This window comes from Nuphar pumila, chromosome 1 (genome assembly GCF_984573655.1).
Source record: "Nuphar pumila chromosome 1, dmNupPumi1.hap1.1, whole genome shotgun sequence".
Classification (NCBI taxonomy): Eukaryota; Viridiplantae; Streptophyta; class Magnoliopsida; order Nymphaeales; family Nymphaeaceae; genus Nuphar; species Nuphar pumila.
In genome coordinates, this window is record NC_143249.1 from 121,820,507 (window position 1) to 121,844,927 (window position 24,421).

Consider the following 24,421-nt stretch of genomic DNA (forward strand, 5'->3'; position numbering starts at 1 on the left):
GTAAAATGACCTCTAAACTGGGATAACCTTAAGGACAAGACTCTTACATTATACTGCAAGGGTTTGGCATTTGTGAAAGGAGGGTGTCTGAAATGGATCTAGAAAATTTAGGGTGTTTACAACGACTTGCTCGAAGTTTTCTAAAACCGATGACTCATTATTGTCCATTTCTACTGCTAAAACCTTTTCTAAGTTCCACTGCAAAGAAAAAAACAATTTCATGAAATTTTTAACTTAGCTTTGTTTTGAAAATCTGAGGCATTACTGTAAACACCCCAAATTTTCACTCACCTCTCCGACATCTTCACCAAGCATCATCATCCAGCCTTTTTGAAATCGCCGAAGGGCAAAATGGTCATTTTCTGAGCCCGGACCTTGCAAAAGTCTAAATTTCATCTGCAACTCTCAAAATTTCTCTATTTTTAGCTCAGATGTTCAAAATTTTGTTCCTGACAGAAGACAGGAATCTCCAAGCCCTGGTTCAAGATTATATTGTATAAGACATGGCATTGCATATCATTGCATGAGCACCTCATAGCACTGCACTGTGCAACATGTCATTTCGAGGTCCAGAACTCTCAATTTCAAAATTTTCAATTCAGATTAGAATTTCAACTCTTTTCGAAATTGATTTCAAAACCCTGGGTCTTCAAAATTATCAATTCTTCCCATTTTACCCCCAGGACTCTGAATTTCAAAATATTTCCTCAAGAAAATGATCTGGATAGTTTTCAATATGGATTTCAACCACCTTATCTCAAAATTTGCCCTTTTGTTAGCTATTTCAACCATCATTCTTTTACAAAATCACCCTACAGGGGCCAACTCTTTCCAAAATTTCCTGTTTTACCAATTAGTCCAGATTTTATGAAAATTCCAAAAAGAGGCTTATTGTCTTGTCTTTATTTCAATAAAGAAGCAATGTGGGACCCACACTGAGGTGGTGTCACATAGGCTTTTCTTTTGAAAATTTGAATTTTGAAAAACCCAAAAATATAGGAGCCTTGTCCCCTGGATTGGCGCCACTTGTCCTTTCTCTCTCCTCCCATTTACCGGCCATGTGTCAGCATAGGGTTCACCTAGAGTTGGCGCCACATGTCACCTTCTCTCTTCTGCCATCCTTTGACACATGTCAGTGTGGAGCCACCTTAAGATGCCGCCACATGTCATTAGTCATCCTCTTCATTTTATGCCACGTGTCAATGTCTACCATCTTCACCCTGTGCCATGTGTCATTCCAAGGTCACCATGAGATGCCACGTGTCATGTGTTGTCCTGTTCAGAAAAAGTAGAACTTGTCTCCTCTGAGGTGGCACCATTTGAATTATGTCTCCTGCAAGTGACACATGTCACTCTCTCCTTTCCTCAGGAAAAGCAAGCGACACGTGTCAATCTCTGCTCCTTTCAGAAAAAGCAGATGACACATGTCTCCCTCCTATTTTTCTCAGAAAAGTAGATGACACATGTCATCTCCAGCTTCCTTTAGAAAAAGTAGAAGACACATGTCACTCCCTGCTTTTCTCAGAAAAAGCAAGTGACACATGTCACCCTCTGCTCTTCTCAGAAAAAGCAAGGGACACGTGTCTCTCTCTGCTTTCTTCAGAAAAAGCAAGTGACACATGTCACTTTCTGCCTCCTTCAGAGAAAGCTAGAATTCAAATATTCAAACTCCAGGCTGAGGTGGCGCAAATCCTGAACTTCACCTTTTCTATTTTGTGTGAGATGGTGCCACATGTCCCTTTCCCTCCCTCTTGCCACATGGCATTATAGGAGCCACCCTGAGGTGGCGCCACATGTCCACCCTCCATTCCTCCAGGGCCAACCTCCATTTAAAATTCAAATCCCCCTCTGAGGTGGCGCCATCTGAAGAACCTCCTCCAGCAAGCTGACACTTGTCAGGTATAGAACCATCCTGGACTGCCACATGTTCAGATCTCGTTTCATCAGAAAAAGTAGAATTCAAACTCCTCTGAGGTGGCACCTTCTGAGCCCACTGCTCTGTTCTTCTGACATGTGTCAAACACCTTTTGAGGTGGCGCCAATCCAGAGTCCTACTTGGCTTCCTCTCTTTTATTTAATATATTTTTTTTATAAAAATAGCCCCCTGAGGTGGCGCCACCTGAGGACTCCCTACAAAAAGCAAGTTTGAATTTCAAATTCCAAGAGAGCACCCTCTGAGGTTGCGCCATCTAGGAGCTTCCTGCAGAGAAAATCAAGCAAACCAAATTTTGAAAAATTTCAAATCCTGCTGAGGTGTCTCACCCACAAAAATCTCATTTTTTATTTTCTCAAAAATACAGATAGCACCCCCTGAGATGGCGCCACATGGAGGGCTCAGATTGAGCCTGTTTGAAATTCGAATTTTTTCAGAAAATCTATAAAAACAAGGCTCCACGCCCAGCATAGGGAGACCATCTTAGGAGAACTCTTGTGAACTTGAAAATTCGACCTAGCCTTCTTGAGAATCCGATTTTTGCACTTTGGAAGTCACGCCCCCTTTGGCTCAGTGAAGAAGGCACAGTGGGTCGATTTTGGTGAATCATCTTAAGCTCGGATCGAAGGAAGAACAAAGCCCGTGATAGCCGCCCCTTTCAAGAGCTTCAACGCTGCCTAACGAAGCAAGGTGCACCTCTTTTCCTCTTGATTTGATTTCATAATTCGATCCGAGAGTCGTTTGAAGAAAGAGCTCATCCGAGAGATGGATTGAGCTATTCTCATGAAATGGCATATATAAAAATATATGATTATGCTTCCTTGATGATTTTTAGCATTCATGCATTTAGCTAGGTTTAATTTGCATTTTATTTCATTCATTTAGCACGTTTCATGAATTAATTATGATTAATTTAGCATTTATTTCAATTCTGCTCATTTTCAGTAGGTCTCTATTTTTGTCAGTCAGTCCACACGTCATTTCATGCATTTATTTTTTATTAAAAATCTCAAAAAAATCACTGAATGCGCCCTTAGGTGTCCCTAAAATTGTGCCAAAATTCGGAAGCATTTGAATTTGTTTACTGCGGTAAACATTCAAAATGGCAAGTCGAGTTTTGTTACCTGGGATGCATTTTAAAAATTATTTTCCGACTTGTAAAATCGATATCTACCTCATGGGAGATCCGATTTTCGATCCGAAAGATGTTATGAACTCGAGAGAATGTCTAGTTTTTAACCTGATTTTATTAGATTTTTTTAATTTTGTTTTATGTCTAACAAAAATCCGAGAGTTCGGGACACGTGTCAGAGCCTGATTTGGGCCTCTGAGACTTTGGATCGACTTAGGTCGATGGGTCCTCTTTGTTTGTTGCTCCAAATCCAAAACTGTAAAAAGTGAAAGTTATGTCCGAGATGTCTTATGTTTTCATCTGAAAGCCTGTAATTTTTAGAACAGTCGTGATACCTGTTTCGGATTTTTCTTGTCAGTCTTCTGTTTGGTCACATTTGTCTGTTATGTCAATTTAGGAATGAAAAGTTATATTTTTATCCGTGTTTATGTTGATCAAATGCCGAAGTCATGAACATAAAAGTTGTTCATGTAGGTGTCTTGAGTAGCTCTGTTAAATATCATAAATTTCCATGGCTGTTTTCTATTTTTTCAATATTTTACATCAGATTAGGGTGATTTTTACCTCTGCCAGAACTAAATCCCTGTTACTGAACTCACCATGGCTCAAATCCTGAGGCTGTAAAAACCAAAAATGTTCCATTTCTGGTCCTTTAGCAGTCTGAAAAATATCAGAAGTTTTCATGGTGTAAATCTTGCATTATGATATTAAGCATTGCATTTGGTTCGGATCCCTAGGCAAAATCCACCATTTTAGGATTTCCTTTACATTTTAGCATTTAAATCATATCATTTTGTGATTTTTAGCATTCTAGGATGTTTATCAGAGTAATTAGATGCTTCATACCGAATTTGGTGCAATTTGGAATCCATTTGAGGTTCGGATTAGCCATAATATCAAAACAGGGTCGCGCAGGACCCGGATCCAAGCAAAAAACAAGCGAAATTCGTTATTTTGGATAAATTGCAAAATGTCAAATTCTGATTTTTCAGTCTTAATGTGTTAAGCAGCATGTCATCATGTCTCTCACTTCATTTTATCATCATTTGATTCAATTTGAATTTCAAAATCTCAATTTTATCAAAATTTCCTTCAAAAACCCTGATTTTAAAGGTATAACTTTGATTTTAGGGGTATTTTGGTCATTTTAACCCCAATTCCGTATTTCAAACTATTTTCTACTGAATTTCTTGCATTTTCATCATTTCAAATATCAAGGAAGCATGAGAATAGGGTTTAGATCCAATTAAATCCAATAATTTTATAATATTATTGGAAAATCTTGGAAAAACCCACATACTTGGGCTAACCCCATTTCAAGTTTGGCAGGGACATTCAAAAGAAGGAGCTGAAGTCTGCAAATTTCCATTTATTTCATTTACTTAGTGATGTAATAATGTAAATTTTGGAATAAGATTTTAATTTTCTGCTTAGACTAGGATGCATATCATATAGTTTAAATTTATGCAATATCCTGCTTATATGATTCATGCATTTTTATTTCAAAAAGCACTATGGATGTTCACGAATGGCACGCGCACCAACTCTTAGGGAGTTGATGAACTCGGTGGAATCCATATTTACGGCCCTAGTCGGAATATGGACGAGACCCAGATCCATCATCTTTCTACTAGTCACATTGAGCCTACACTCTTAGGCTATCTTAAAATGCACATCATATTTCCAATGTTTTCAAAGCATTGTGCATTAAATCAATTAAACTCTGAACATATTCATGGCCACAGTCAGAATATGTGAAGGATTTATTTTGACTTAATACACATTTTTCCAACAAATTTCTTAGAAAATATTCCAAAATGCATTCATTCACTCATATCATTTGCATCCTGAAATCATTGGTTTTCTCATGATTCTCTTAAGAAAATTTCATTCTCAAGAAATTGATTTCTCAAGAAACTTTGAAGATTTTCCAAAATCGGTTTTTCCCAAGTCAAGTTTTTCCACAGTTTTCCCTGGAAAATGTTATTTTCTTAAGAGATTCAAAAGAGTTTTCCAATCTTTCTCCAAGATCAAAATCGATTTCCAAGTATTTCAAGGGTAAAATTCCCAGGATTTCAATTTCCCAAGTTTGAATTTCCTTCTCTAATAAGTTTTCCTATGAATTTTCCATCATTTTCCTAAGAAAATTCTCAAAGCCCGAGTTTTTCTGAGAAGTGTTTCCCTTTTCAAATGTTCACCTTTTTCTCAAGAATCACTTCTATTTTCCCAGGATTTTCAACTATTCCTGATTTTCCCACATCTTTATGAACTTTCTTGTGATTTCGAAAATCCCCTTTCATCTGAGTTTCCTGAGAAATTGACTTTCACCTTTTTCCTGAGAAATAGCTTTCAACTCCAAAGATTTTCTGAGCATACATCATGTTTTCCAACTTACATTTTCCAAAAGCTCATAGCACATGCCTGAATTCTCTGTGCATATAGGACAGAACACGATTTTGATGATTTAACTAAGTCAAGCACAATTTTGGTCCTTGGTTCGATTACCCCTGTTAAAGGCGGCAGGAACGGTCGAACCTCGTACCGACAGGTCGAGCCCCATCCCATGGATTTTCCCGTAATTTTCAAAACGGAGGCGAGTATTTCAAAACAATTTTCCAAAATCCGGTCAAGTTTGAAGCGCGAAAGCGTTTTCCCTCTCTCTTCCGCAAGGAAGGGGAATACGGGAAAAATTTCGCGACGATAACAATTACAAAATTGGTATCAGAGCCTATGTCTGAGAAACCTGGTTCAAGATCCGTCATGTTTGTGGCATTGCACTGTAAGTATTGTTTTAATACTTTCTCACCAGGTAAACCCTTATCAATTATAGATGGCAACTCACGATTCACATGACTATTGTTATCGATGCAAGTTCATGCATGATGAATGGATGTGCCCATTTAAAATCCAAGGCTGCCAGTATTGTGGTGAAGATGGACATTCCGCCAACAAATGCCAAAGGAAATATACTGTCGATATGGGTCGACAGACATCACTTAATCTTAAAGATGAGATCTCGTGCATCAGTGGACCCCATCACTCGAGTGTTGGGAGTAGTAGTATCCCATAACTTTAGATAGAATGGGAGGCAATGATTGGATATTCCCTGCGAAATTCTATCGCTTACCAAGCTACCACTCGGTATCATGTACGACCCGAATGAAGGATACAACTCCTTTTATTCACCCATCATGATTTCGGATTCTCTGAGTCATGATGTTGCTATACCATAGAATGGATGGGCATCACCGGCCTACCCACCCACCTCACCTGAGAGTGTAGAAGTATTGCCTGAGTTAGCTCCAACTGTGCCTAAGCCAAGGCGATGTGGTGATTGACGAGCCTATTTGAGGTCGTTTACGTCGAAGAAGAAACTCAGTTCTTAAGAAAGTAGTTATATTTGGAGTCGATGGACTCATATGTATGGTTTCTCTTCACCAATGTTCGCCAGTGTGGCTTGAGGTTTGTATTAAATGGCGATATATGCTTGTTGTGATTGAATGTATATAAGTAAATAAAATTTTACTTCCTTATATACATCAAGAAACTAAACCACATTGCTTGTGTGTGAATAGATAAATGACTCCTACGATGAGGAGAACCATGTCGAGCGAGCAGTCTCACAAGTAGGGGTTCCTACTAGAGACCCTTAACTAACTTGTGACTGTCATCTATGAAATGAGGCAAGAACCGACCCTGCCTTGCAATGAGAGCTTTGAAGGAATAACTTATGAAAAATTTCTCAAACTTGACTCATCGGTCTTCACTGGCAGAGCCAATCTAGAGCTTACAAAAAGATGGATCGAAAAAATAGAGCATGCATTCCTGGTATTGAAAGTACTAGAAGATAAAAAGACTAACTTCAACACATATAGGCTGAAGGACAATGCACGAAAGTGGTGGGATACCACCAAGATCTTCTAATTCTCACACCTTGAAGTCATTTGGGGTGATTTTCAAATAACATTTATGGACAACTACTTCCCGTTGCACTCCAAAAACAACAAAAAGATGGAGTTTTTGGAATTGGAGTAAGGTGGTATGAATCTTATCGACTATACCACCACATTTCAAAATCTTGAGCGGTACTGCTCTAGATTGTTTGACACTGACCAAGAGAGGGCCAATAAATACATAAATGGATTGCATGAAGGGATACGATCATGTGTCATAACACTCATGCCCCAGACTTTTCAAGTTGTTGTGATGGTAGCTTCAAAAATTCAAACTGACTGGGTGCGATCCAAAAGGGTCGTGGTAAAGAGACCGATAGCGGATAGTGAGAACTGTAATAGGATATTCCCAGGTGGCCAGAAATCATGACCCCCTTTTGTTATCATTGCAAAATTTTACTTTTGCAAATCAAACTGACCTTTGAAAAAGATTTTAAAAATAACTCACCTCCGTTTTAAAATGCAAGATAATTCTGAAGAATGGGACTTGCCTGTTGGTACGAGGTTCGACCGTTCCTAGCGCCATAACCAGGGGTAATTGAACCAAGGATCAATCATGTGTTTTGTTTTGCTCAACTTGTCTAAATCGATATTCTATTTCCTCAATGCATAAAAAATTAGGCATGTGCTATGAACTTTGGAAAATGCAGATTGAAAACATGATGTATACTTCAAAAGCTTGAAAATACTTGGAAAAGAGATGATTGAGAAATCATGAATCATAATGGGAAAATACTTTTGAAGAAAAGGAAAATCGATTTATGAAGAAATCCTGATGTTTTGAGGAAATCGATTTTGAGGAAAATTCAAGATAACTTAGAGAAAATTGATTTTTTTGGAGATTGAGTTATGAAATGACTCAACAAGGATGGGCGTGTGGCCCTATAAAATCCTTTCATGATGCAGTCTAACCTAGATGATGCATGAATGCAATTTGAAAAATATTTTCTGAAGATTTTTTGAGAAATCATTGATAAAAGGAATTTTTTGTGCCCTATAGAATTCAGATGAATTAAATTTAGCACATATTCCTGACTATGACCAAAAATATGCATTGAATATATCTCATTTGGTTCTAAAAGAGAGAAATACTTAGATTTTTTTTGAAAATACGCAATGATTTATGAAGATAGCCTAAGAGTGTAGGCCGTTTGTAAATTAGAAAAAGATGATAAATCTGGGTTTCGTTTGTATTTTTCTATGGCCACAAATACGAAACCCACCAAGTTTATCAACTCCTTAGAAGCAAGTGCACATGCCATTCGTGTAGACCATTGTGAATTTGAATATGCATAAATCATCATTCATCACACAAATCATATTATAAAAGAATAAACTATATGCAATGCAGCCTAAGCTAAGCAGAAAATTAAATTCTTATTCCAAATTTACAATTACAATTTACATCAAAAAGGAAAAAAAAATACACTCTTAAATGTCTCTGCAAAGTTAGAAACTTGTTAGTGGAAATATGTCAGCTTTTTAGGATTTATCCAGCAATATCTGGAAATTGTTGGATTTATCCGGATATAAGCTTTTTTCATGATTTCCTAAGATAAACATAATAAAAGATTATGCACAATTGAATACATAATAAAAATAAACAACTTTAAAATTTAGAATTTTAGAAAAAATAACCAAAATGCCCCTGAAAACAAGACTATGGCCTTGAAATCAGGGTTTTCAGAAAAGATTTTTTTAAAACTTTTAATTCAGAGATCAAACAGATTCAAATCAACACCAAATCGGGTGTGAAGCACCCTAGCATGATTATGAACATGATCAAACCCTAAAAATATAAAACTTTTTATGAAAAAAATTAGAATATCATAAAAATATCAATTTGTTGCCCATATTTTAGTTGAATCAGGACTTTGCGGGCATCCTATTTTTATGATTTAACTAAATAATGCTTTAAATGAATTTAAAAATTCACAAAAATTGACACAGACAATTTTAATAACCCTAAAATTAAAATGAAATAAAAAAATATTTTTGGTATTATTTTGATATGAAAATTAATTAAAAACATGAAAATATGAGATTTTGCCCGCAAGCACGTACCTATCATAGTGTCAGACCTGAATCAAGCATCAAACAGTAATGAAAAATAGTACAATTTCACATGAAAAAACTAAACATCTTAACAAAAATATTTCTTTTTACAGATCGGAAAAAGCATCTCCGGTTGGGGAGATATCGTTCCAGTAATATATGCTTGATTTTGGTGAACACATAACGACTCAAGAAAAAAAAGTTATGATTTCGGCTCAATTAAAATTGTAGACGGAGTTCAAAAATTACAAAAATAACATTGATAAAATTAGACATTCTTTTGAATCCGTGACTTTTTACGGATCATCAATTAGATCTTCGGTTAGAGAAATACGATTCGCGCAAGCCGGACTAGGGCTTAAATGATGCATAACATTCACTGTAAAATATATTCTGATTTTTGACAAAGAAAAAATAAAAAATGACTATAGAAAAATCTAAAAACTTCACAAAATATAATAGAGATCATGTCTAATCCACTGCTTTTTACGGATCATCGATCAAATCTATGATGAGGGAGATATCACCTCGACAAGTTATCCCTGATTCCACATATCATTTTCATGGTACAAGAATCAGAGTTCGGTTTTTGATTTTTTTAGCAGAGTTATAGAACTTAAAATAATCTAAATTTTTTATAAAAAGTCACTGACACATACATGGTTTAACCCTAAAAAAATCAGAATTTATTGGCATAAAAACAAATATAAAATAATGTTATTCCCGCGTGCCTGGAATCAAGAACACATATTATCAATAAAGCACATGAATAAACCTAATTTAAGCATGTAAAAACCATAAAAAACGGATCACGTTTTGATGCTTGAACACATAAATTAAACACTAACATGATGAAATAAACAAAAATATATCAGGGAAAACATGCTTGAAACTCGATTTGGCCTTCAAAAGAGAGATTCGATCCATAGAGGGATCAAATCTCATCTTTTATTTGGCATGAACATAAAAAGCAATACTTTGAGTTATTTCAACGGATTAAAAACATGGAAATCACCCTCACGCAACATTAGATTGTCTTCTTGAATTTTCTTGATGGTTCTTGAACGAAACGGATGCCAAATTTCAATCTAAAGTGGGGCGTCAATGGCTAAATGTGAACACCCCAAATTTTTCAAAGTTTTGTAAAAATGTCCCTTTTGCCCCTAACCCCATGTTCTGAGAAAATCAAAGCAATTTCAAAGCTAAATTTCAGTCATTCTTCAGATTTTCTGGATTAAAATTCATATTGATATATTCAAATTCAATTCTGGATCCGAACCCAGTGTTTTAAACCCAAATCTAAGCCCTGTTGTCCGATTTTCAAATTAAAATTACAAAAATATTGAAAATGGTTTTGAATGGCTTGGGTAATTCATCTGGCATCCTGTTGGATCCACAACCCTATATTTCTCAGTTCAAGGTTGTAAACCTCAAATATTTCCTAAAAATACGGATATAAACCTATTTTCTGAAGAAATTTTCCCAAAAATCGCCTTAAGTTCTCAGAAAAATTCCCTTTTGTAAATATTTTGCAAAAACACAAAAAAATAGTTTTTAATCTTTGTTTTCTCGTAAAACTTTAGGATTTTATTTTAAAAATGCAAAAAAATGAAAAGCAACACAAAAGCCAAAACAAAAAATTGGAAAAATTATGAGGAAAACAAATGGTTTTGAAACATTTTAATTTGATTTTTCTAAAAACCTCACTTTTTAACCATTTTACAAAAAAATTCTTAAAAGGGGAATCCTCTTTTTGGAAAAGAGAAAAAATTCCAACGGACTCCTCCCGCGTGTTTCCTTCTCCTCTCTCCATCGTTGATCTCAAACAAACCCATCTTCTTCACACCATCCATCTTCAACGAACGAATTCCTGAAGCTTCCTCCCCTTCTTTAAAAAGGGCGTGAAGGAGAAGGGCTGGGCATCGATTGAACCCATCATCATCGAGTTTCTCTGCAAAAATCCATTACAATCCACCACATTCATCCAGTTTCGCCATCGCTATTTCTTCTGATCAAGTTTTTATGATCACCTACTATTGACATTCATTTTCCATCCTTCTTCACGCAGCAACCCTCGAGGCATCCATCATTGATCATCATTAAGCATCCAACCTTTTCTATCCAATCCCTTCTTCCCTGGTTTTTCATCAACTTGCTGAAAGGGATCGATCAACACCATCGCCATTAGCATCCACCGCATTTATAATCATCCTCTGCGATTCATCTCCCACAGTCGAGCTCTCCTTGCATCCAGAATCCCTGCAAGACAAAGAAGATCAAATACCCTAAAGCTGCGGTTACAGGTAAACCACCATCCTTTCCTTTCTACTTCTTTGATTTACTTTTCTTTTGGGTTTTCAGTTCTGGGCTTCCATTAAAGCACCTCGGGTGGTGTTGAGTTGCCTTTGCAATTTCAACACCCCCCCGCATGTGCAACAACAACGGGATGTGTATATTCTAACATTTGTTCTGTCTTTTCTTTGTAAATTTTCACATATTTTGAAGGCATGTCTATGACTCGATTTCCATTTTCGTTATCTGTTCATACTAAATTCACCCTTCATGTTCTTGATTTCCCACGATTATTTCGGTTCCCTTCTTTTCCTTTTTTTTTTTACATTTGCTTACATCTAATTTTCTGTTTTATTTCAATTACCTGTCGTATTTGTTTAGATTTTAAGCATTAGCATCATCACTATGTTCTTGATTTTGTAATACATCTGAAATCATTGGGTTACTTTTTTTTTTCTCCCCTGTCTCCTTTGTGTCTGTAGATTTTCTTTTCCCATTTTTTTTTCTCCTGCCAAAGCAATATGCACGATGACAACCTACTCATAGCAGCGTTGAATCGTGTGTTGCAATAAAGCTTTAGCCCTTCCATAGGCTATCTTTTTCATTATGTATTTGCTAGTTTTCAATTTCCTGTAACTTCACCATATGTCTTCATTGTAAGATGAACCCCCTTTATGTCTGACTCTGCAAATTTGACAGATCTATCATCACCATATGCGTTGCAATTTATCCCTTTGCTTCATTTAATTTCCTGTTACAATTAATCGTTAATTCAATATTGATGCTTGGTCTGTGTGTGTTTTCTGTGATTTAATGTTTGAGCTACTGCTCCCATTTTAACTATCTGTCAATTTCATCTTTCTCTAAATTCATTGTGTTTTAATCTACTGTTTTATCAGGACTAGCATTTTTTTTTATCGCTGGATTATCTACTAATTTTCTTTACTGTTTCATTATGAATGCACGTTTTCATTATTTGATTATGAGTCAATTTTATCTTTCTTTCGACTATTCATTATATTTTGACTCATTATCTTATTATGAACAGTCTGTCCTTCATCCATTTTGCCGATTCCACCCTTTTCTCTTGATAACCCATCATGTGCTGATTTCCTGTTCTATCGTGAGAAATTTGTTCTTATGATAGTCTCTTGATTACCTTCTGATTTTTTTATTATTATTATTCATTTTTCTGATTACATGTACACTCTAACCTCCTGTTAATATCAGGACCTCCTCTTTCTATTCTCATCTCACATTTAATTTCTCACATTCACTAATCCTTCAACCAATCACTGATTATCACCAAGAAATACAGCCGAAGTCAAAAGAACCTGCAACTGTCATGTTGGTGAGATTAAGAGATCAGATAGCATAGTTACAGATTTTCAACTATAAACATTGAAAACTAATGTGAAGTTCCTCTACCTGCATCCTTGGTGTCACGTGTAAGTGAGATATGTTCCGATAACAACTAATCTAAAGCTTTCAGATCAGAAATTGAGTTGGAGAATTTAGAGTTGGCTCCTTCTGGAGATTGTATTAAGAAGACTACAATGACCTATGGACCTCGTTCACAGATAAGCCTAGAGAAGTTCGTTAATAAGACTGACAACAGGGTGGCTGTTTTCAGAAAGAAAGGATAGGTTTGATCTGGGTTATTCTCGTGGCTATCACAAATACTTTAAAGAGTCTATATATGTTCAAACAGCTGGTATCGATATGCTTAAAATGCAGAATTTGTAATCTGCATTTGCGTAAGGGGATAAATCACCAAAATTGAGCTGAGTGCCAAGAGCATAAAATCCTGCCAATCCCACAAACTGGTATGTTGTGAGATTTGAATAAACCTCATTGGAAAACATTTGGTATAAGTATGATTTCACCATGTGAGTTATGTATATTTGCAGTAAGAAATTTCCTTTCAATATTTTGTTACATAGTGCTCTTAGATCTTATATTTTTTTTTTGTTTTCACCTGTATTGAGAAATGTTGAAATGATTCATAGCTGCCTTTGATTATTTTGATTAGCTATGCAATACAGTTACCCTATATATCTATGCAACCCTTACTCTAGCTTCCCTTCAATCGAGAGATATATCCCCTCCTTAGTGCCCATTCCATTTCTTTTTTTTTGTTTTTGTTTTTGCAAATACTGTTATCATACATTACATAACAACATTCATGTATGTTGTGTGCATCTATCCACCTTGTACTTATATTAATATTCTAACTATAGGTCACCCTGCATACACCACTCACTCTCACCTTCATTTTACCTGTGCAACATTGCTTCACCCATACAATCAGCACCTCATTTACCTACGTCTGTCGCTAGTTGCAGCAAATCCCTTCACAGCACCACCGAAAATCCCCCAGCATTTCCTTGCATCTCCACATTCCTGTGTTCTGCATTTAGGCATAAACCAGCCTTTGTTACTGTATCTTTTGACTGCAGCATACATACACGTAAGCAACAACACTCCCCACTGCTGCCACTTGCTGCAAAATTGTGGCATACGTAGTGTTCCCCCCTACACTTCCCCAGTCCATCTGCTAAATTTTACCATATTCAGCATGCTGTCACCACAGCACTACCACACCAGCCACCACCAATGCCCAGGCCTTTTTCTTTAACATTTGCATATCTGTCATTCTCATACATTCACCGAATCACCATACCATTCACTACACAGTAAACAAACTGTGTAAAGATACATTTTATCATTCATTCAAGGCAAAATTCTGAATATCTTTTTTCATATGTAGTTTCTCATGCTCTGTACTTATATACAAATATATATACATATATATGTCCATACACACATGTGTATATATATATATGCCGGTATGTTTTCCCAAGTTATTGGTATATATACCTATACCTACATATATATATATATACCCATATACATATATATGCATGTATATAGATATATATATCATTTTTTTCCATCATATATATCTTGGCATATGAGCATTTCACTATTGATCTCCATGTGATATGTGCAATTTCTCTCTATTTTCATATTAACCCAGTTGCTTTGCAAGAAATATGTGGAAAAGGGTCATTATTGGGAGTTGTAAATTCAATTTTATGTATTGTAATAGCTAGATCTTAATGAGAATTTACATTTCTTGTTTTAGATAGAATGAATGAGCATTACAAATATCATAAATTACTTATTTTCATGCTTTTTGCCTTTATTTCTCAAATTCTCACAATGGTGAAACACGAATGGCACGTACACCATTTCGTAAGAGGTAACTAATCCTAAGATGATGATTTACATCAATGGCCACAGTCAGGATGTAAACAAAACTTAGCATTTTTTTCTTTTATAAAATAACACTGGATCCACACTGGATCCTTTTCAAGATTCATCATGTCTTCTTTAAATATTTTTATCAGAGTTTAGTTTAAAATTGATTCAATACATATATCAATGGCCATAGTCAGGATATATTGAGAATTAATTTCATTCTAAACTCTATAAAAGCACCAAAATATGTTTGATTCTTCATTTAAATTTAGATATGATTATTATATAATACATTCAATGACCATAGTCAGGAGTGCATTATATTATTAATCTTATTTACATTCGTTTAAAGAATGAAATATGATTTTCGAATCCAATTTTAAAATTATTTGAATTCATCCATTATTTAGGATAGAATTGCATCATATTTTCAAAATTTCCTTTTTCAAAATTCCAAGTGATTCTTTTCTCAGATCAAATCTTATCTATAAATTCAAATTCAATTCTATCTCATTTCAAAAATTCAATTTCAAAGTCCAATTTAACTTTGAAATTCCAAAATCATGTTTATATTCAAATTTTAATCCAAATTTCAAAGTTCAATTTAACTTTGAAGTTATCTTCTATTTCAAAACTAAGTTTATTTTTCTCATCTCCAAATTCAAAATCAAAGTTTGAGATTGATTTGGAACCTAAAAAACTTGACTCTTTTTAAATTTTAAATTCAATCTGGGTTTTCAAAACCCAGATCCATCTTCAAAAGTCCCATTTGGACTTTCAGAACCCAAATCCATAGTTAGATCCTAATCCCAACTTGGATCCAGATTTCCAAGTACAATCCCCACTTTTGGATCTCAGACTTCAAATCCAACTCCATTTTAAGATCCAGCATCCAATTCCAAATTGGATATCAGACTTCAGATCCAACTCCATTTTAGGATCAAGAATCCAACTCCATCTTGGATCTTAGACTTCAGATCCAAATTCCACCCCAAATTTCGGATCCAATTTCGTCATTGGATCTCAGATTTCAAATCCAATTAGGATCTCAAATCCAGAATTCAAATCTCATCTTGGATTTTCAACTCTATTTAGAATCCAAACTTTTGATTCAAATTTCATTCTGAACTCCAAATGTCAAATCAAAATTCTATCTCCAAATCTGAATTCCATTCCAAGTTTACCTTGAATCCAAAAACCAATTCTATTCCTCAATTCTATTTTGATTTCTTAAATCTTATTTTAATTTCAAGATTTATAATTGAAATTCAAATTACATTCCAAATTTCATCTCTATCCTGATTCAAAATCCTAATTAAAAGTCTATTTATGACTTTTAATTTCCTTTCATCTCCTTTTATCTCAATTTCAAAATCATTCATTTCGAAGTTCAGATTTATTTTCCCAAGCTCTGATTATTCCAAAAACTTAGAACTTTAAATCTTAAGTTCTAAGTTAAAAACCATTTCTTCACTCTATTCATCAGAAACACTTGGAAATTTCCAAAATCATTTTAAAAAAAGCATACATCTTTTCATTGCACAAGCATGATTCTTTGTGCATTTTAGGATAAATTCTTAGGTAATATTAAGGCAAAGCATAAGGCATGAATTCGACCCTTAGATTGATTACCCCTGGTAAAGGCGCCAGGAACGGTTAAACCTCGTACCGACGAGCGGATCCCGTCTCCTAGTTTTCCCGCAAATATTTCAAAACGGAGGCGAGTTATTTTAAATATTTTCAAAATTAAGGTCAAGTGAGACCCCGCAAAAGAGTTTCTCTTCTCTTCTTTTCTTTTCTTTTCTCTTCTCTCTTCTTTTCTGTCTTTTATTTTCTCCCTTCAAAAAGGAGGAAATAGAGGTTAGAAAGGAAAAGAGAAGGAAGAGAGAGAATATTGCGAGAGGAAAATTTTTGCGATGATCACAGTTTTGGCGACCGTGATGGGACTCGTCTTCGTCCGATCAAATTTAAATGCCTTTTCCTTTTGCTTTAATATTATCTAAATCTTTATTCTATAAGTGTCAGCTTCATTTCCATGCAAACCTTAGGAGCCTAGACTCTATCCTAAGCTGACACCATTGCATATAGGATTTAAGTATGGTTTGGTAGGACCATATTGAGGAGATTATTCCATGTTCACATTAGACTTAGGTCTGAAATACAACTCTCATCAATTCTAGGGATTGAATGCAAACAATATATGCAAGTGTATGCTTCCTTTATTTTAAAACTATCTCTTTTAGGACTTGCATTAGAGACATCTGATTTTATTGCATGCTGAACATATTTTTGAAAACCTCCCTACCTATATTGTCCCGGTCTTCACGTTGCTGGGCTGTCTCACTGAACCATAGTTCGGGAGAGAGCCTCACAATTGGACCACTTATTTGGGTCCACGCCCCCTACCACGTACCTAATGGGCATAGTCCGAGGTATATCGGTAGGTGCTCAAGGATGTTGGGAAACCATTACCTTAGAACTGGAGAAATATTTCTATGCCACGTACTTCGAGCTTCGGCTTGAGTATATCAGCGTATCTTGATTGGAATCAGATGATCTGAACCCTAGAGTCAGGATTAAGGTCCTACTAGCCATTTCAAAATATTGCATTTAGAGTCAGCCTTTAGAGAGTGCTGTGTGCGCATCCTTGTTTTGTGCAGCTTTTGTGATGCGATGATTCTCTTATTTTTTACATATATATATATCAAACCTTTTCAAAAACCCTGGGTGTATTTCAAAAAACTTCCCCTTACTTTCAGAAACCCCAGGTGTATATTTTCCTCTACCTATATTTCTTTTCTCCTTTTAGATCAAATTTTCTTCAAAAACTCTGAAAAATTTCCTCGATCTTTCAAAAACTTCCAGAGTCTATTCGTAAGTCCTGCATCCTATCTAATTCTCCTCATCTCTTCTTTGCCCCAGTATTATTTCAAATGGCATCCAATTCTCTCGATGCTGCCTTTCCCAGAGATAATGTCTTCTATCAGATACAGGATGGATCCCCGAATCATCGGGTCATCCAGTCTCGTCCTTTCTTTCCTCGGTGGTATTATTCTTGGTTCGCCACCTTCTCGCGTATGTTCCCAGACCACTTGGATGACTGTGGGTTGGAGATGGCATCGACAGTGGGCAAGCGAACTATCAACGAAAGTCTGATTCAGGCTATGGCAGAACGGTGGAATCCACGTATCTGCACATTTTGGTTTCCTTGGGGAGAGATGACTTTATTGATGGACGAATTCAGCGATATCATGGGATTGCTCGAGCCAGCTGGTCAGCCAGATGATCCTGTCGAGCAGCAGTTCCTGATCAACGTAAAAGGGGTAGATGTTCAAGAAGCTTTGGCCAGAGCAACTGGGAGCAGATCCTGGCCTCTTACTGAGATCAATGGGAATCAGTTTATTGACCTGTTCAGACTCTATCGCAAGTACGGAGCTCACGAAGAGGTTGACACTTTGTCTCGCGCAGCGAAAGACAGAATTCAGCATGCCATGATCCTATGCACAGTAGGATTAACTTTCTTCCAAGATGGCCAGAATTTCATAGATGTCAGAGTTGCCCAGCTCTTTTGAAGATGGAGAAGCAAACATACCCGTCAGCTATCAATTTCTATGGCAGCCTTGGCCTTTCTTTACCGAGGTTTGGCTCGATTTGCTCTTGGAGAGACTATTCTAGTAGAAGGATGCACTTACGCCCTACAGTCGTGGTTCCTGCGACATGTTCCCTCGAAGGCCAACTCCTTCAGATTCAGCAGTAAGCAGGCCAAATCCATCATTCAGTATCGAGCCTTCATCGAGAAGCTGCATCAGGAAGAGATTGTTTGGGACTTCTTCGACAGAAAAGAGACCGTCCCTCGATATACATATGCTCACAGCAAGCGCTACAGATTGCTTGGCTCCTTCTTCTGTGTTGATTATCAGCCGAAAAGATGTCTCAGGTAGTTTTCACAGCGGCATGTTCGTTCCAACACCCGCTTTCCGACAGGCAACATGCCAGAGTTCAATCTGCAGTCAGATCAGTGGTCTGGGGCATACCATGTCACTAAATATACCTGAGACTCCTTTGTTTCTCTGTCTGTATTTCCTGGGCCAAATGTATCTTCTGAATATCAGGAGTGGTGGCAAACTGTCTGCCCACCCTCTCTTTGTCTGTAAATATTACTATCAATAAAAAATACTTTTTGGGCTAAAATTTTATTTCTTGTATTTTTTATTTATAGCAAAAATGGTCACAATTTTGGTGACAACCTCATCCCGGGTAAAAGGGACATTCCTTCCACATTTCTTCAATATATTTTATCATGGTTGACGACCTCGCCTAGGTAACAAGACACATTTCTCTGTTATCATCTAAAATGAAAACACAATTGTCACAAATCTTGTGATGACCCAATCCCGGGTAATTGGATAATCTCTTGGAATTGTCTACCAAAATCCTTTATTCTTTTTTTTTCAAAAATTATGGTTTTCAAAAAGTTTCTCCATACTCTAACCATTCCCATATTCTGCAGGAAAACTTTGGCATCCAAAGATGGTTTAGACAAGGACCGGTAAGCAGACTGTTCAGCGACATAGTGATAGCGAACAAGAAGAGATGAATTCTCCCAGATTATCCAAGAAGCATGACTCAGGGGATGAGAGCGACGTTGATCCGGCCATGTACCGGGTCTTTCAAAAAATGATGTCCAAAATGATGGCCGAGCAGGCTAAGGCTGGTCCAAAGAAAGCAACTTCTAAGAGCAAGGTTAAGAAAAATCCTATGAAGAAGCCCATCAAGATCAACAAACAGAAGGTACAGCGTGACAGTACTTCTGAGGATTCCGAGTCGGCAGAAGAAGTCTCTGAAGAGGAAGAGCAGCTGATTTACATCCTGAAACATCTGCGGCAATCCAAGAGGCCAGTGGAATAGCCATTATCAGTAAACAAACCCAAGTACGAGGCCCCCACAGAAGACTCGATCCAAGCATTAACCAAAATAGTCAAGGACCTGCAAATCTGGGACAAAGGAAAGAGGTCATACACCAGGCAAGATTTCTACCTCGGCTTGGAAGGGGACAACAATTTGGAGAACCTCCCCTGAAAATTCATTAAGTTTAATGGATCCGGCGATCCTAAGGCCCATCTCGCCATGTTTTTTGCTGAATGTGCCCGGTTCAGTGAGGATAACCGTGCCCTCTTTCTCTGTTTCCCCCGCAGTTTGGAGGGAATAGCTACTAAATGGTATGCTGAGCACGTCAATCACATCGAGCTAAAGGATTTTGACAGAGTGGTTAATATGTTTGTTGAACACTTCCTGTTCAATACAGAAGCTCTACCCACCCTAAACCACTTGTGCAACCTCAAACAAGAGCCCCATGAGAAAGCCAGGGATTTCATCCACAAATGGAGGAGTGTTTGTAACAAGATGAGAAATCCCATTTCTGAGGAGCATGTCCTCCAAGTCATTCTCAACAACTTCTCTCAGCCCCTGAAAAGCCTCCTTTTCCCATATCCATCCAAATCATTTATCGAACTGACAGAGCGAGCAGAATAGATCGAGATGGGGGTAGAAAACGGGATGTATGAAGGTGTCGCCTTGGCCAAGAATGTCCAGGATCCAAAGAAGAAGGCACACTTCACTTACTCAGCCGAGGTTCCAGGGGATGACCAGGGCAGTAGCAGCAAGCATGGCAGCGGCAGTGGCACGAAGTCTGAACAGAGCAGAGGGAGAAAGGGGAAGTTCTTCAAAAACAATGACAAGCCTCTCCCGGCCGGTCCTCAACAAAAAGAGGACCTTCAAGAAAAACCCAATCATATAAACTGGAGCAGGGATCGAAAATTTACTCCCCTCGACCATCCTCTAGAAAAAGTTCTGGAATATTTACTATCCCATGGAATGGTGAAACTTCCCAAAGTTGCAAATCCACCAGTTATCATAGGAAGGTTCAAGGAACAGTATTTCACGTTCCACAGGGCGACAGGCCATGACACGAAATATTGCTTCGTCCTGAAGCATTTGATCCAGGACTGCATCGATAAGAGCATCCTCATCGAGGATGAAGAAGAAGGCAAAATGGATATCCTGTATGCCCCATTTCCGAAACATTTAGCATCAACCATTTCAGAACATTCTTTCCTTTCGCAGAGTCACATACATCCATGTTCTAGCGAAGATATAAGTCTTCAACATCAGGTGATGGTTTTACATCAGGATCAGCTTGTATCTCAGAGGATGAACCTGCTCTCATTTTTGAATTTGAGAAATATGTCAGTTGAGAACGGAAAAACTCAAGTTTTATCAAAAAGATTTCTTAAAAAAGAAGCCTACACAAAGGAAGCAGAAACCTCCCAAGCAGCAAAAGAGCGGGCCAAAAGCCTTCAGAAACCTATTACAACGCTCTCTAACATTTCTATTTTCGAATTAACTCACGATTCTCCCAAGCATCGGGAAAAGCTAGATGATCTACTGAGAAAGATCAAGATAAAGCCGAGCACCACACCCGAAGATATGACACAAATCGTAAATCAGGTGATGACTAATGCGCCTATCACCTTTTCAGATGAGGACCTGCCAAGGCCTCATTCTTTCCATAACAATGCATTGTATATTGGGGTGAGGACCAGGGGCATGACTGTCCCGCACGTGCTCGTTGATGGAGGCATCAGCCTCAATATTTGCCCAAAAATGACAGTGAATGCCCTGGGATTGAAGGAAGAAGAATACGTGCCTGATCCCATTACCATCTACGACTTCGATAATCATGGGCAGACTGCAAAGGGCAAGATCTTCCTGGAAATTTTCATCAACTATTCAGTGCACACCGTCTTGTTCCATGTCATCAACGTGACACCAACTTACAATCTCTTGTTAGGATGAACATGGATCCACAATGCCAATGCCGTTTCATCAACCCTCCACCAGTGCATCAAGTGGTCCAAGGGAGGAATGATTACTACCATCCTGAGTGAAGATCCAGAAGAAAGGCTGCCACAGCCTATGATTCCCTGCCCAACATTTACGGCAGATATTCCAAGCATCCGGGAAGTGGATGAAATCAATCTCAGTGAAAGTCTAGAGATGCTAAAATTGAAAGATGTCATGGAAGAAGAAAATACGGCAGCCACGGTCCAATGACAGAGACCTTGTTTTTTCAAATTAGGAGGACGCATCAATTACACCTCCTTCAAAGATCATTCTTTATTTCCACAATTTTCTAAAGCCAGAAAGGGATTCGATCTGTTGATAAAACATGGATATCAACCATTCCAAGGCATGGGGAAAAACGAGGATGGCATAATAGAGCCTATTATTCCTGTTCAGCATACGGACAACTCAGGGTTGGGGTTCACTGGCCAGGATTCCAGCAAAAAGACCATTTTTGTCAAAGAAAGCAATTGAAAAAAATGATGCCTTAGTTTTCCTGCTTATTTCTATCTTTTGTTACTCTTGTAGGGACAACACAGTCCCATCTTGTCGATATCTTGTAAATATTATACTTCAATCAATGAAAGATCAATCTTTTCTTCATATTCGGGCATCTATCATTCTTTCTTATATTTTGTCTATGTTGTTGTTCTTTACTTTGTACAAAAATTTGTTTTGGCTCGTACTTTCTCTTAAAAACCTTTCTTACATTTTCAGGACCATTAACTCCTGAATTGATGAAGAAAGTCATTATCAATCCCAAATATCTAAAATTAGCAAGGTTTCCTAAGACGAAAGACAAAGCAGAGGTCAGCCAGGCAGCAGAGCAGACCTAAGAGCTAGCAGAATTTGATTCAACTATCCAAGAATTGCCAGAATTTGCTCACATTCATAAGCAGGATGAACCCTCATCTTTGGTTCAAGATCCAACTGAGGATATCAACATTGGTTCGGAAGATGATCCGAGAATCCTCAAAATCGGTTTGGGTCTAAAAGCAGAAGAGAAAGCAAGACTCGTCCAATTCCTTGAGCAACATCAGGAAGTATTTGCCTGGACTTATGAAGATATGTCAGGATTAGATCCCAAGCTGGTTGAGCATCGACTCAAATTGAAACCAGATTCCAGGCCAATCAAGCAGAAACTGAGGAAGTTAGACCCTCGAATTGAGCAGCAAGTCAAGGAAGGACTTGAAGATTTGTTGAAAGCAGGCTTCATCCGAGCCATTGATTATCCAGATTGGTTAGCAAATATCATGGCAGTTCCTAAAAAGAATGGAAAAGTTCAGATCTGCATTGATTTCAGGGATCTCAATAAGGATACCCCGAAAGATGATTATCCACTTCCCAACATTGATCTGTTGATCGATAGCACAACGGGTCATACCATGTTTTCTTTCATGGACGGATATTCAGGCTACAATCAAATCAAGCTGGTAGTTCGGGATCAGTCAAAAACTTCGTTTACTACACCCTGGGGAACCTTCTGCTATACAATTATGCCATTTGGGCTAAAAAATGCCGAGGCAACTTATCAGAGGGCAATGGTCGTTATTTTCCATGATCAAATGCACAAAAATATGAATGCATATGTGGACGACATTCTGGTTAAGTCTAAAGAAGAAGAGAATCACCTTGATGCTCTTAGTCAAGTCTTTGAAAGACTCATTCTTTATAAATTAAGACTTAATCTTGAGAAATGTGTTTTTGGAGTTGAGTCTGGCAAATTGCTCAACTTCATTATCAGCAAGAAAGGAATAGAGATGGACCCGGCCAAGGCAAAAGCCATTATCGATATGCCACCTCCAACTAATCTCAGGGAACTGCAAAGCCTTCAAGGGTGTATTCAGTCTATTCGTAGATTCATCTCTAATTTGGCTATGAGATGCGAACCTTTCAATCATTTACTTAGAAAAAGAGTTAAATTTGAATGGGGATAAGAATGTCATCTCTCGTTTGAGCGCATCAAGCAGTATCTCCTTAATCCACAAGTTTTGAAGCCGCCAAAGTTGGGGAAGCCTCTCTTACTGTATATTTCCGTCAATCAGAATGCCTGCGGTGGATTCCTCACACAGTATAAAGAAGACAGCCTGATAGAGCATGCAATTTACTATGTGAGCAAAACTTTCATTGATTATGAGAAGAAGTGTTCTCAAATAGAGAAAACTTGTCTAGCTCTGGTTTGGATGTGTCAGAAATTAAGACATTACTTATTGGCTTCTGAAATCAAATTTCTGTCAAAACTTAATCCTCTCAGATATATTCTTGAGCAACCATTTCTCACTGGAAGGATTGCGAAGTGGCAAGTTCTTCTAATGCAATATTGTGATCATCACAAAATTTTTCCTCTCGTAATACTCTCTCTCTTCCTTCTCTTTTCCTTTCCAACCTCTATTTCCTCCTTTTTGAAGGGAGAAAATAAAAGACGGAAAGAAAGAGAGAAGAGAAAAGAAGAAGATGAACTCTTTTGCGGGTCTCACTTGACCTTAATTTTGAAAATTTTGAAATAACTCGCCTCCGTTTTTAAAATATTTGCGGGAAAACTGGGAGACGGGATCCGCTCGTCGGTACGAGGTTCGACCGTTCCTGGCGCCTTTACTAGGGGTAATCGAACCAAGGGTCGAATTTTATGCCTTTTGTTTTTCTAAGAATTTATTCTAAGTCTAAATGCACAAAGAATCATGCTTGTGCAAAATGCAAGGATGTATGCACCTTTTTGAAAATGTTTTGAAGAATTCCCAAGTGTTTCTGAGATGAATCTTATGATAGAGTGAAGAAATGATTGAATCTTAACTTTAGAACTTGAGATAGATCAGAGAAGTTCTAAGTTTTTGAAGTAAATCAGAGTTAGAAGAATAAATGAGAAAGAATGACTTGAAGCTTTGAAACGAA